We start from the raw sequence: 14769 nt of genomic DNA, 5'->3' as shown, positions 1-14769 counted from the left end.
AATATACTGATTTCTGGTACACCTACACACAATATAATTTCAAAAAGAAAAGAAATTAAATATTAATATCTTAATTTAACATATAAATTATTTAATTTATTTTAAATATAATAATTTCAAATTATAATAAAGATAATATAGTAACCCATTTACTGATTAAGAGAATTACATCTATTTCATACAAGTTAAAAAGAATGGACCCACTTAATTTATAGGTACCACAAGATATTTATTCATAAAATTATCCATTTAAATATACAAAATGAAATACTAATAAATAAATGAATTACAAGTTTAAAAACATACCTAAATTTAATATTTCACAAATTTGATTTTTTTGGAAGAGCCACAAATTTGAATAATCTTTCACAAATTTAATAAATAAATTCAAATTTCAAACAATTAAAATTCTAAGTAACATAAAACAAGATTTAATAACAAATAAAAAAAATAACAAATGTTACTCGTAAAATGCTTAATTTTATCATTCTTTATTTATTTCCTTAAATATACACATTAGCAAGTTATAATGTAGCTAAAAAAACAAGTTATAATAATTTGTAAGTAAAAGAATTAAGAATTTCTCCCTGTTGTGGAGCTTTACACCGTTACGCCTAAAACCTATCTGAGCCCTCACCGCCAATTCCTTCACCGCCGCCGCCGTCGACGTTGGCTGAGTTACCAGACCTTATCCAACAGGTTACACTGGAAGAAGAAAACGCCTCAGGTCTAATCCTTCAAGCAGAAGACGCCGCACCCCCTTACCATCATCGCTCCTGGAGTATAATCGGTATTTTTCTCACCACTCGATCGATTAAAACCCAGTTTATGAAGAATGTTCTAGCTGATTTGTGGAGTCCTTCACGAGGCTTATTCATACTAGAATTATCCCCGAACCTCTACCAATTTGAATTTTATCATGTTCTGGAAAGAGACAGAGTGCTGAGAGGAGGCCCCTGGACCTTCGAACAACAGTTGCTGATTATGGCTCCATTGGAGCAAGGACAGGATCCGAAAGCAATTGAACTTGACAGCACAGCGTTTTGGGTCCAGGTGCATGAAATCCCCAATGGCTTTATGTCGGAAAGAGTCGCGGCACATATTGGGAAGTTCCTGGGAGGACATATTACTGGATGTGCCTAACCCGGAACTAGCAGAAAGGGTGTTCCCAATTTCCCTTAGAGCATTATCCTGGAGAGCAGCTCAACAAGTCCAGTCCAAATACTTACTATCCAGTCCCCCAGGTGATCAGGTGCCACCAAAGGACATTCACAGGAATAACAGAAACATGGTTAGAGCTACTTCAATCCAAAATCAGGGTAAGCAGAATGATCAGGAAAGGACAGGGGATCAGCCACCTCTGAATGTGATCAATGATGAAATTATCCTAAATGAGATTAAGCGAAGAAGGCAGGAAGAGCCAGCAACAGGCAAGGAGTGTTGGTCCCTTGTAAGGTTGCAAATATAGTTCCAAGGGGGGGTTAGGAACTATTTTACCTTTTTTTTAAACAATTTGGGCAGATTTCTTTTCTTTAAGAAAAGTTTATAAAACAGCGGCACTTAACACTCAGCAAGACACTGGCTCAGTCAACTAGTGACTAGGACAGCTTCGTTGCTTAGGTCAGGAAATAGCACTTAGAGTCTATTCCTGAACCTGCTCGTTTGTAGCGCACAACTCAGCTTGACCTCTTTTACTTGGTCAGTTTTAGTTTGTTTTAAGCAAGCAATATGAATAAGGAGTTAAGGTTTAGAAATACTTCACTCAGCAGATTTATCCAGGTTCGGCTTCTTCTAAGCCTACGTCCTGTCCCCGGAACACCTCCGAGATTTCAAATCCTCTACTGAGCTCTTTAAAGGTAGAGCCTCAAACCTTTTACAATATCAACAATTGAGTATGACAAGAGTACCTTCCTCTATACTTCTACTCAATCCTAATCTCTCCGCTGAGTACTTAAAACCGAGTACCCAGCCTCTCCTTTCTTCTTCTAGAAATGATAAAGATTTTGTCCTAAACAACAATTGCTAGAACACCTTAGATGATTGAAAAACAATCACTCTAGACTTTTACACAAATGAATAGACTTTGTAGTGTAAGAACTTTGCTTTGCTTTTGATGGAGAACTTTTGTATACGTTTGGCCAGCATAACGGCTCTTGCTCAAAGTTCTCTGAAGAATGTGGATTCTGAATGCTCTATTTATAGAGAGCTATGAGAGCTTCTGGTTATTTCGAATTTCGAAATAACCGTTGGAGACAAACGGCTACAGGTCGCTTTCACTGAGTCTGCCAGCAGTTCTCGTTAGCCAATCAGATTCCAGCGTCTTCTGTTCTTCGGTCAGTGAGTCATTATGTTCCACCATTTTGGGTAATGTCAACCAGACAGCTTGTTGTGTCTTCTGACCTTTACCTAATGAGGAAATACCATTTCCAGCTGAGTCAAGAATTGCATTTTCTGAATGCCCTCTTGGGACTCTTATCTCCTTTGGTAGACTTGTGTCTTGTTCTATCTGTGTTTCAACATTCTCTGCAGAAGTAGATAGGTCAGTGAAAGTAATTTTAGGCTCACTCTTACTCTTGGTCAGCCGTTTTATGAAGGACTCAGTAGCTGGTTCTTGATCATCAGGTGCTGAGTTTGGTTCATCTTCTGTCAGCGGCTGGTATCTTCCTGCAGGGTTAGTTTCATCGAATTGCACATGTATAGATTCTTCTAATACTTGAGTTCTCTTATTAAAAACTCTGTATGCTTTGCTGTTTGTTGAGTAGCCTAGAAAGATAGCCTCATCAGCTTTTGAATCAAATTTGGCTAAGCTATCTTTGGTATTTAAAATAAAACACCTACAGCCAAAGGCACGAAAGTATCCAATGTTGGGCTTTCGTCCTTTCCAAAGTTCATATGGGGTTTTCTTAAGTATAGGTCTAACTAAAGCCCTATTCAGAATATAGCATGCTGTGTTGACAGCTTCTCCCCAAAAATACTTTGGAACCCTATGCTCATCCAGCATTGTCCTAGCAATCTCAACCAGAGTTCTGTTCTTCCTTTCAATAACCCCATTTTGCTGAGGCGTTCTAGGAGCAGAGAAATTATGGTCAATGCCGCTGGCTTCACAGAATTCAACAAACTTCTGGTTCTTGAATTCTCCACCATTATCACTACGGATATGAGCTAATTTTAGGTCTTTCTCATTTTCAATTTTTCTAACCAAGTTTGAAAATGTCTCAAAGGTCTCATCCTTACTGGTCAGCAGGATAACCCATGTGTATCGAGAGAAATCATCTACAATAACCAAGGAAAACCTTCTTCCACCCAGACTCAGCGGCTGGACTGGACCAAAGAGATCCAAGTGTAGCATTTCTAACGGACGCTTAGTTGAGACAATGTTTTTACTTTGAAAAGATTGCTTGGTTTGTTTTCCAGCTTGGCAGGCATGGCATAATTGATCTTTTTGAAATTTAAGTTCAGGCAGTCCCTCAACCAATTGCTTTCTTGCTAATTTGGCCAGGAGGTCCATGCTTACATGACCAAGTCTCATGTGCCATAGCCAGGAATTTTCTTCCTTTGTGACTAAGCATACAGTTTTTGAAAACTTCTTTTCGAGGTTTAGCATAAAGACATTGTCTATCCGAGGGGCAGTTAAAATTAACTCATTTGATTTTCGCTCATATATTTTACATCCAGTTTCGTCAAATATAACTTTTCTTCCATTATCAGAATTAATCAAAATGGAGGATGGGACCCAACACTTCTCGCAGAACTCTTCTCGACTAGGGACAGATTACTGATAGAAAGGATAAGGCTTTCAGATAGAAGGGTCAGGGACAGATGGTGGTGGAATAAGGAGAGAAGCGGAGGCTATACAGTCCGAAGTGGATACAGACATTTACAGACAACTCTCCCTAACGGCTCTATCCAAGTGGAAGAAAACATTTGGGGTAGTCTGTGGAAGCAACAATCTCCGCCTAAAATCAGTCATCTAGTTTGGAGGGCGCTGGCTGGCTATTTACCAACCCGCGATGCACTAATCGGGAAAGGCGTGGATATCCCTAGCGAATGCTCGAGATGCGAAGGGCAAAGTGAGACGACGTACCATGCACTTGTTGAATGTCCGGAGGTGAGACAAATGTGGCTTTTTACCCCAGTAGGGGATATTAGCTTACGGTTTATGTTTTTGCAGGATTTCTAGAGATACATCAAACAAAAACATGATTCTCGCATCCTAGAAGTGGCAGCAATGGTGTGTTGGGCGATTTGGAAAGACAGGAATGCGAAAGTCTGGGACAATCGATCAGTCCCACCGTCGGTCTCTTTCAGCAATGCCACAGCATATCTAAGTCGTTGGAAGCAAGCACAGAATACAACAGCTCGACCGGAACAGCAACAGAGGGTCATCTCGTGGCAAAAACCGGCACAGAACAGCTTGAAACTAAATGTCGACGTAGCGATTTCTGCGGATAATCACAGGTCTGGTTTTGGTTTTGTACTAAGAGATTAGGAAGGAGGCTTTTGTGCAGCAGGAAATGGGCTAATTGACAGCACGAGGGATCCCCTTATGGCAGAGGTAATAAGCTGCATGGAGGCCTTGAGCTGGTTAAAAGGGACAAGCTTTTTAAATGTTCACTTGGAGATGGATTCGCAGCTTGTGGTTCTGGCTTTAAACAGTTCCACGGAGTTAATTTCCCCATTTGGCATTTTAGTTGATGATTGTAAAGCTCTAATCAATGAGCTAAACGTGTTATCAGTCTGTTTTGTTAAGAGGTCAGCGAACCGAGTAGCCCATGTGTTAGCAAGGGCTGCCGTTTTTGAGTCCGACCAAGGGGAGTGGAGATCAAACCCACCCCAGTTTATCTGTACTGTTCTGTCCGCTGATATTGAATAAATTGAGCTTTTATTATAAAAAAAAACAAGTTATAATATAATAAGACAAAATACATATTCAAAATTAATCTATTGAGTCAACAAATAAATCAATCAACAATTTTATTTCAAAAAAAAAATCAATCAACAATTTCTCATTTTTCTTCTTCATTTTCATTTATAAAAATGAATTCAATATTCAAATAGTTGTTAACTTTTTAAGTAATATATAATAGAAACGTCATGTATACATGTACCTATTATAGATCAAAGAAAAAAATTAAAATCTTATTCACATCTCAAACTTTTTATATAAAGTTTAGATGATTATAAGAAGTTTAGATGATCCTATTGAAAATTTAAATCTTATTATATATATATATATATATAAAATGGTCTTAATATTGCTCATTTAGAGTAATTTTATTATTAATATCATTTATTGTACTATTAAAGTTCTAATGTTGACAAGTTGTGTAAATTTCAGACATGTATCACTGAGTAACAAATCAAAGACCTATGTCTCCACGTGAAAAATAAGTCTCATGTTTTGCACGTATTGGGCAAAAAAATCAAAATTCAAATATATCATCGAGCTTAAAAGACTTGATCTCCAATCTACTCTAAAATTGCAAAAGTCACATAGTCGTTTCTTTCTGAATTATTTGTTTTCTTCAGCTAACCCCATATTTCCAATCCACACGCAGATGCACTAGTCATCACGGCTATTGTTGAAGAATATTAGGTCAAGCAGACCCTGATAGATACGGGAAGCTCCATGAACTTGATTACCATAAGGTGTTCGTATGGAACATAGAGGACACGAAAAGGATTAACCTATATCTCATCGAACATAAGTTGAATATTGACTCATTACTCAAACCGGTGATATAGAATAAGTGGAACCACATACTTAAAAGATATATGGTCGTAGAGAAGGAAGTCCATATATATATCGATGATATGATCATCAAGATTAAGAAAATTGCTGACCATTTGGATGATATACAAAAGGTTTTTGGGATACTGGAGAACTCAATCTCATGTTGAACCTAGAGAAATGCACATTCAGGGACATCTCAGGAAAGTTCATGGGTTATAATATCTATCTAAATGGTATAAGGACCAATATAGAAAAGGTCCAAGCAGAAAGTCCTTTACATGAAATCGCCTCAAAATTTGAATGACATACAAAAACTGAATGGGCGAATAAAAAACTTGGGGAGATTCATCTCGTGCTCAATCAAAAGGTGCATGCCTTTTTTTATGAGGCCATTAAGATAGAAAAGCAATACAAATACATTAAGGAATGTCAAATAATGTTTGAAGAGATTAAAAAGTTCCGCCCCCCTTATCTGATTAGAAGACCAGTGAAAGATGAAACCTTGTACTTGTATTTATTAACCACATGCAAAAACTTATGCACAGTGATGGTAAGAGAAGAACATGGGCAACATTGTCCAATCTGCTACACCTCTAAAGTCTTGAAGGATGACAACTTTACTCACAGATAGAAAAAGTGGCACTTGAAATGGAACTGAAAGTCATAAGCTAATCCTAACTATCTGTTAGTGTGGTTATTTGGTGCTCCAAAGGTTTTCATATAACTTCTGGCTTCCTTAAACTATTTCTACTAGGCATAGTTTAAATAATCAGTTGATTGAATATAACTAATATAATTTGAGATCTAAATACTAATTTGGTAAGGAAAATCACAATTCAAATAGGATAAAGAGCTTGAATAAAACTAATTGATCATATTGCATAAAGAACTTAAGTGAAACCTAAAGCTCTAGTGTTCCAGCTCATTGAAGTTAAATTCTTAATATTGATTTTTCATTGTTATTTACTTTGATATTTTAATTTGTTTTAGTTTAAAACACAAATGTTCATCAATTGCTTGCCTAGATAATAGTTAGTTTACACAAAGATTAAGTTATAATCACAATATTTATGGGATTGATATTCGTACTTGGGGTACACTTTATTACTTGATAACGATAGGGCGAACTTGCTCTTTCTAATCATGTCCAAATTACACGTCTCAAGTTTTTGATGCCTTTAGCGGGGATTGTTTGAATTATAATATTAATCTAGTTAAACTTATGTTGCTTTAAACATTTTTTCTTTGTATACATGTTTTGGCACAATTTGTTAATGAGTTTGCAGGAAAGGACCCGAGACGCACAAAGAAACCGAGAAATGGGAGATTTACACAGATGACCTTTTTATCTTTTGAAGGAGCCAAAGTAGTGATCGTGATTAAGGCTCCAACCCAGATCTAGATCACATATGTAGTAAAACTATTATTCCCCATAACCAACAATGTAGCAAAATATAACACAGTGATCCACAATCTACCGCTCATAGAAGGAGTGGGTCCGGATACATCCTACATTTTCAGCGAGTTAAGGTTTATTGTGTGCAATAAAGGATATAACTATGGTGTAGGACCTGGAAAAGGTAAAAAACTATTGAACCTGGAGCAAAAGGGCACTACTTAGTGGATATTCCATGTGGCAATAGTGGATAATTTTAAAACTGGCAAATTGGCAAAAGAAGCTTCCAACTTAGAAGGATGGAATTCCCTAACATATCCATTCAAAGTGACGATGTCCCCTAATATGGAGGTAAAGCATGTCCTAATGGAGGAGCCTCAAGAGGAGGACTAGAGAACAAATATCCATAATTATCTAGTAGATGGAACACTACTTGAAGATTTGGTCCAAGAAAAAAGAATCTTGCATAAAGTGGATAGTTATACTGGATATCCTTTAGCCATCCATGCTTAAAATGCATCTCCATATAGGAAGGTAATTATGTATTATGAGAGTTATATAAAGGTATATGTGAAGCATATGACAGGCCTACTGATAAGTGTCCAATTCAACGTTCAAATGTCCACTTTAGTGCTAGGTTATTTAATTAATTTAGTGTTATTTTGGGAATTATTGCTTGTTTGGTATGATTTATCTCCAAAGGACTCAAATGATTAAAATGAGCAGAATTGGACTTAACTTATAGAAACTTTGGACTAGAAACGAATTTGGAGCTGAATCAAGGGAGCTGAAATGAAAATGGAGTTAGTCTTGCCCAAGACTAGCTGAATCAAGGGAGCTAAAACGAAAATGGAGTTAGTCTTGCCCAAGACTAAGACCTCTGAACTGCTGATGTTTAGATTAATCAGGACTCTTTCCTACTCAAACAAGAAGGCAGAAAATAAGGGATAGAAAAAGATTAGAAGAGATTTGCGATTGTGAAAAATATTCTTTTTATTAGCTAACTTTTAGGGATATCTTTTCTACAAAACATTAGGTTTTAGAATAGATTATTCTCTCTCTTCTTCCTTAGACTTTTACATTTTCCAGATAACGTATCTTTCATACTGAAAACTCGAAACACTTACTTTTGTTCTTTACAGCTATTCATAGCTAAACCTTTTTATTTCGGTTAAGGGGTAATTCAAAGGCAGGTATCTTCAAGTATTGTGAGATCATTTTTCTTCTAGTATTTCTCTTTATTCATATCATTTGCTTATTCACTGTGTTTAGAGATTTTATCTCAATTATTAGTTTGCTTTTGAATGATAACAACCAATTGTTCATTTGATTAAACTGGCATACAACTATCTAATGGATCTAGATAATCAACGAGTCATTATCTAGTTAAATCTGAGCAAGTAGTGATTGATGTTATAAAGTTGAACTTTAGATTGTATTTTGGGATAATCAGATTGACAACTGAGAACTCTCCATGTGACATTAATACATCTATTTTTTATTTTATCATATCAAGTGAATGAGTAGTTAAGTTTCTGAATCAATATCGCTGAGAATCGGTTGGCTTAGATTAGGTTCTTCTAATTCATAACACTGTTAACGTGTTGAATCTTAGCCGCTGAGGTAAGGTTATTCGTTAATTAGGAGTTAACTACAGTATTACTTAGTTAATTCATTAATTAGGAAGAATATACCAAACTAGTCTGATATGCAATTTAGAAGAAACATCATTTCTGTCAATGATCAAGACTAACTGAATTCCTTGCCTGAGAATCCCTTAACTGAAATTCCAATTAATCATTATATTCAATTTCAATTCGACTCTATTACTTTAGTTAATTTAGTAATCAACAATTCCAATTCCCCATTTTACTTTTTATCATTTGCCTGGTTATATTTATAATTAGATCAGAATTAATCCTTTGGGTATGACCTTTACTTACCCTTATGCAAGCCTAAGGGCTGTGAAGTTATATTTATTTTTGGTGGATTTGACAACCGTCACCTACGACTCTAGTTCAAAAATCCAAGTTCGTCACATATCACTAGTCGAATGTTGAACAATGTGCTAAATAGTTTGTAGAAACATGCCATAATTGTCAGGTATATGCCAACCTCACACATACCTTCACCCGAGCAAAGCAGAGACCTATGTTGATGGGATAGAATTTCTTCACCCGAAGAATGGATTTGGTGGGAGCCTTCCCTGAAGGCACTCATCGGTAGAAGTACCTTGTAGTAGTTCTAGACGATTTTATTAAGTGGGTAAAAGTTGAGGCTATTTCCTTAATAATTCCATAAAGAATGATTGAGTTTGTTAGAAACATCATTACTCAGTTTGGGATCCCACACACCATTATGACGGATATGGGAAACAATTCAACTATGAGAAATTCCGAGGGTATTGTACGAGCTTGCACATTATCAACTATTTAACCTCATCGGTTCATCCAAAATCAAATGACATGACTAAGGTGACTAATCAAACCATTATTATTGGCATAAAGAAAAGGCTAGAGGAATATAAAAGTGCATGGGTGAATGAATTATATAATGTACTTAAGGCCTACAGGACCACTCCATGTACGGGTACATGCAAAAATCTATTTGTGTTAATATACAAAGTAGATGTAGGGATATATGTGGATATATGATCTCTAAATGACATGGTAGTCTTGTATAATGAAGCGCCAAATGAGGTGAATATGAGAAAGAAATCATATGGATGATGTGGGATATCCATAAAGGATAGATCTTACATGGTTATGGAAGCCTACAAACAGAAGTTAGCCATATACCACGACAAAAAGGTCAGGATGATAGAGTTTCATGAAAGAGATTTGGTCTTAATGAAGACCGAAGCTTCTTAATCCCGAGAAGGAAAAGGCAAGTTAGGAACTAACTTGGATGCACCTTACAAGATTATGTAGACATTGGCCCAACAAACATAAGTTAGAAGATGAAAAGGGAGAAGTGTTGCCTCAAAATTAGAACATTCATAATCTCAAAAGGTACCACCTCAATGAGTGAGGGGAGTTAGAAATATAATTATCTTTTTATGTTTTCTTCCTTTTCACGCTTTCTAGATAATCTAGCATTGCTATTAAGAATAAAAGGGTTGTATTATGCCTTACTTAATTAATAAAGTTTTTCTGATTGATTCGTTCAAAATCAAAATGGAAATTATTTGTTGTTTTACTTAATTATGTATAAATCATGAACTAAGTTGAGTGTCAGAGTGCCTCTATCTTGTTTTATAGGACATAGTGGGCTCCGAAAAGAATGACTGATAAGAAAATGAGGAAGTTCTAAAAGTATCTTTAAATCCACCATCAGGATGATCAAATGGATGGGTTAATGAGGCAAAAAAAAAGTGTTGGAGAAAGAGTTACATGCCAAAACTATATCATCCAAAAAAAACATTGAATGAGAATATGTACATTTATGTAAAAAAAGAAACTCTTAAAACCAATTCTAACAATATAACCATAGGTATACACTTTTTTTTTTTTTGTAGAAACAGGAAAGAAAACAAACCAACACCGAAACAAAAGCTAACCTGGGATCAGCCTAGGAAAGCTAACCCCAACTCTGTCCTCTAAAAGGAGAGAAGAAATATAGATAGAAGGATTAGAAAGGGTGGAAACACCTAACATCCCCTTGTGCCCAGCCGCCGCCAAGTGATCCGCAATTCGATTCTGTTCTCTGTAGATGTGGCTGAACTCTAAGGACTCAAAGGAGGAGCCAAGACTTCTTATTGCTTTGATAAGGTTCTGGCTACTAAGACAAAAAGCATGATTATTAGAGATCATACTAATAGCCTCCATATTATCAGACTCCACAGCAAGCCTTTTAATACCCAGATTTCTAGCAAGCTTGACTCCAGAAAGAATACCCCAAAGTTCCGCTGAAAAGGATGAGCCCAAACCCAGGTTATGGGTGAATCCAGACAACTAGGCACCTCCCGCGTCCCTGAGCACGCCTCCAGCCGCGATCTTTCCATTGTTGAGACAGGAGCCATCCGTGTTCAACTTAACCACCCCATCCTTCGGCCTACACCACCCAACGAGTTGAACCTCTTTATTCTGGGTAGAATTGGCAAGGGGGTCCCCTTTGAAGCTCCTCGTAATGGTAAGGAGCTTTTTAGAGAAGAACTCGGGTAAGTTCTGAATAAAAACAGTCTTCTCACCAAAGATCTCCTCGTTTCTCCACTTCCAAAGGTGGTGGCAGATAATAGCAAATAAAATGTCTCCCTGCTCCATGCTAGCCATTAACCTACCTTTAACCCCATTGGAGAACCAGTCATTCTCAGGGTAGGCAAAGAAGGAGGGGAGAATGTGGTGCGGAAGAACTTTCTGCCAAACCTCCTTACTCTTAGGGCAGTCCCTAAGGGCATGGCACAAAGATTCAACTTGGCCTCTGCATCTACTGCAAGCACCTGAATCCGCCAAGTGACGTCTATGTCTATCCGAATTAGTCAGCAACCTGTCCTTGACTTTTGACTCCAAGCCACAGGAAGCTCCTCATTCGGTAAGGGATTTTCAGAGCCCAAATGGATTTCCAAGTGTCCGAAAGAGGGTCGGATCTGTCAAGAGTAAAAGCTTCAAAGGCAGACTTGCAAGAGTAAGCTCCATTTTTTGTCAGGGCCCAGCAATGTCTATCCTTGTCCTCCTCAAGGTTACTAATCTTCACTCCCCTGATTCTGATGAGAGAATCAAGGCTCAAGAAGGAATCAAACATAGACCAAATCCAGTCCCCATCAGAGTCCACCACATCGGCAATCCTCCAGTTGCGGAAATTGCTAGGCAGGGGAGAGCAGCAAACCTCTATAAGAGGTTTATCTCCGATCCAGGTGTCATACCAGAAGCTTATGGACTTACCATTACCCATCTTCAGGCCAACCCCCGTGCAGAACTCAGCAAACACAGCACTGAGCCCTTTCCAAAGGAAAGAACAATTGCCAATCCTCTCTTTAGGGCCCCCAAAGATTTTGTCCTTTCGATACTTGCCACAAAGCAATCGAACCCAAAGAGAAGAAGGGTTCTGCCACATTCTCCAGAGGAGCTTCATCAACAAGACCTTATTTTTATCTTTAGCTTGTCTGATGCCAAGACCCCCCCTGCTTTTAGGCTGGCAGACCTCCTTCCAAGGGACTAGGTGAATCTTCCTACCCTCTCCAGACTCACCCCAAAGAAAACGCCGGTTGATTTTATCAAGCTCATTGAGAACCGGCTCAGGCAACTTACATGCTTGCATGATATGATTGGGAGCTGCGCAGTTGACAGACTGAATTAAGGTTAGACGTCCAGCCAAGGAAAGAGAATTGGCCTTCCAACTAGCACACAATAGGTATACACTTTTTTAAGAACATAAAGAATTTCATTATTTCTCCCCATCAATAAAAAAGCATCTTCAAACAAATTAGTTATTTTCTCTCCGCTTCTACAATTAGCTGATTCTATTTCTACCCAACTATTTTTTCTTCTATATTTCGATTTACTGATTAATATATCTTCCCGATGTAAATTGTTTTTTTTTCTAAATCTATTTTTATTGTGTTTCTCCTCTTTTGGTTTTCTACATCATTATTGAGTTGGTCTTTGTTTATTTGTTTATTTATTTCTTGTTTTTTTAAATTCTATCATTATATTTATTACATGTTTAAAATATATTATTTCGAGTGTTATTATGATTTATTGATTTTTTGTAAGTATTTTGAAATAACTTATTTTTTAATCAAATATATATATACAGAAATGACATAATAGTTATTTGACACTTAATTTTCAGAATTATGGTGCTTAATTTTAGGGTTGAAAAAAATGTTGAATAATTGATTTGATTTACAATAAATTATAAGTTTGTGAGTTTTGTAGAATCACTTAGAAGGGATTTAGCTTTCTATAAAAAGAATTTCTTTTTTATTTTTATTTTCTCATGAGAAAAATAATAATAATAATTATAGCTTCAAATCTTGAAACTTATATATCAATTTAAATTACGTCTTTTAAGAAGCTTTATTGAAAAGAAAAATAAATTATTTATTTAAAGAAATGTAAAATTTAATTTATGCCAACAAAGTCTGGGTGGTGTAGTTGGTTATCACGCTAGTCTCACACACTAGAGGTCCCCGGTTCGAACCCGGGCTCAGACATGAACTAATTTTTGTTTTTGTTGCCAATTCTAAAATTTGTATATTATTTTTGGGCCTCAGTATTAATTATGGGCTTCTTTCTAAGCGCACACACACAATATAATTTCACAAAGAAAAAAATATTCATATCTTAATTTAATATAAATTATTTTTAATATGATAATTTCAATTTATAATAAAGAGAATGTAGTAAGCACTTATTCTTTAAGAGGAATTATATTTATTTTATACAAGGTAAAAATGGATATATATGTTCTAAATTTCATTTATCCTTAACATATTTATTTGTCAAATTTTCAATTTAAATATACAAAATTTCCGTTTATCCAATTGTATAAATGACGTGTTACGTTCTGTTATCAAAACCTAAATCGATATTATTTTATAAACATTAAATCTATTTTATAGATGAAATATAAATTGATAATCTTCCAAAAACTTTAAGCATATTCCTATATTATATATGTGGTGGTGATGTCAAAAATATTTCAGTACAACACAAAATCAGAAAACTGCAGCCCATGTAAAGGACATCCACACCATCAAAAGCTAGTAAATGATTAGGAAATTACACAGAAATTCATGTTTTAAAAACGACTGTCAAGTTATAATTTTATATTACACCAAACTAGTTAAAATCAGTATTTTTAATATATTTAAGGATTAGAATTTATAAATTAGATGTCTAGAATATATTTTCTAGGATTTATGATTTATGAATTGGAGTCTAGAATTTTTAAATTATGATATAAAATCATAATATATAGAAAATAATGATATATTAAGAATTAAGTTTGTTGATATGACTTAGTTGTAATTTTGTACTTAATTATGATATTCATGCAATGGACCCTAAATGAATTGTGAGAGAAATGAATCAAAAGTTTAAAATGGAAAATGATGCGCGAGAAAATTCAACTCAAATTAGAAAATAAGGGTAAATTATAAAACTTGTCCAAATTAGAGGTTGATTTATATATTTAACTTTTAAGCCCATTCGTAATACACGACATACCAAGACTATTTCATTTAAAAATTATCCATAATACCTGATGAGTGTCGAATTCACCAAAAATAAAATACCTACTCTTGGAACTAGAAAACTGTAGTAAATGTGGAGTAGAGTCGAATCCACAGAGACTGGTCGAATTATAACTTTGTAGAATGAACAATTTAAAAGTAAAAAGGGGGGTTTTGGTTTGTGGATTTCAGTGAATAAAATTAACTAGAAGTAATTAAGCAGCAAAACAATTCAACAACAAGTAATGATGTGAATAAATTAATATGAGGTGATTCCAGCTAGAGGCTAAATTCAAGTCTTGAAATTAACTAATTGATCATCAATCATAGAAAATATATGTTTCAGCCATTCAAATAAATTAGCTAATTATTAAAAAGCATTAACAACTAAGCTCTTCTTACAGTTTAGATAATCAGGAAACGTTCACTAATTACCTCTATTCAATCAAACAGTTCTAAACAAGC

The 14769-nt window shown here is 35.6% G+C and overlaps 1 non-coding gene across 1 annotated transcript; it reads left to right on the top strand.

Annotated features, from left to right (window-relative positions):
* Positions 1 to 13210: 13210 nt before the first annotated feature.
* TRNAV-CAC (transfer RNA valine (anticodon CAC)) lies at positions 13211 to 13284 on the top strand. The gene has a single exon. It is a non-coding gene; the product is annotated as a tRNA-Val (tRNA).
* Positions 13285 to 14769: the final 1485 nt, after the last annotated feature.

Source organism: Euphorbia lathyris, chromosome 4 (genome assembly GCF_963576675.1).
Source record: "Euphorbia lathyris chromosome 4, ddEupLath1.1, whole genome shotgun sequence".
Classification (NCBI taxonomy): domain Eukaryota; kingdom Viridiplantae; phylum Streptophyta; class Magnoliopsida; order Malpighiales; family Euphorbiaceae; genus Euphorbia; species Euphorbia lathyris.
This window is presented reverse-complemented; position numbering and strand designations above follow the sequence as displayed.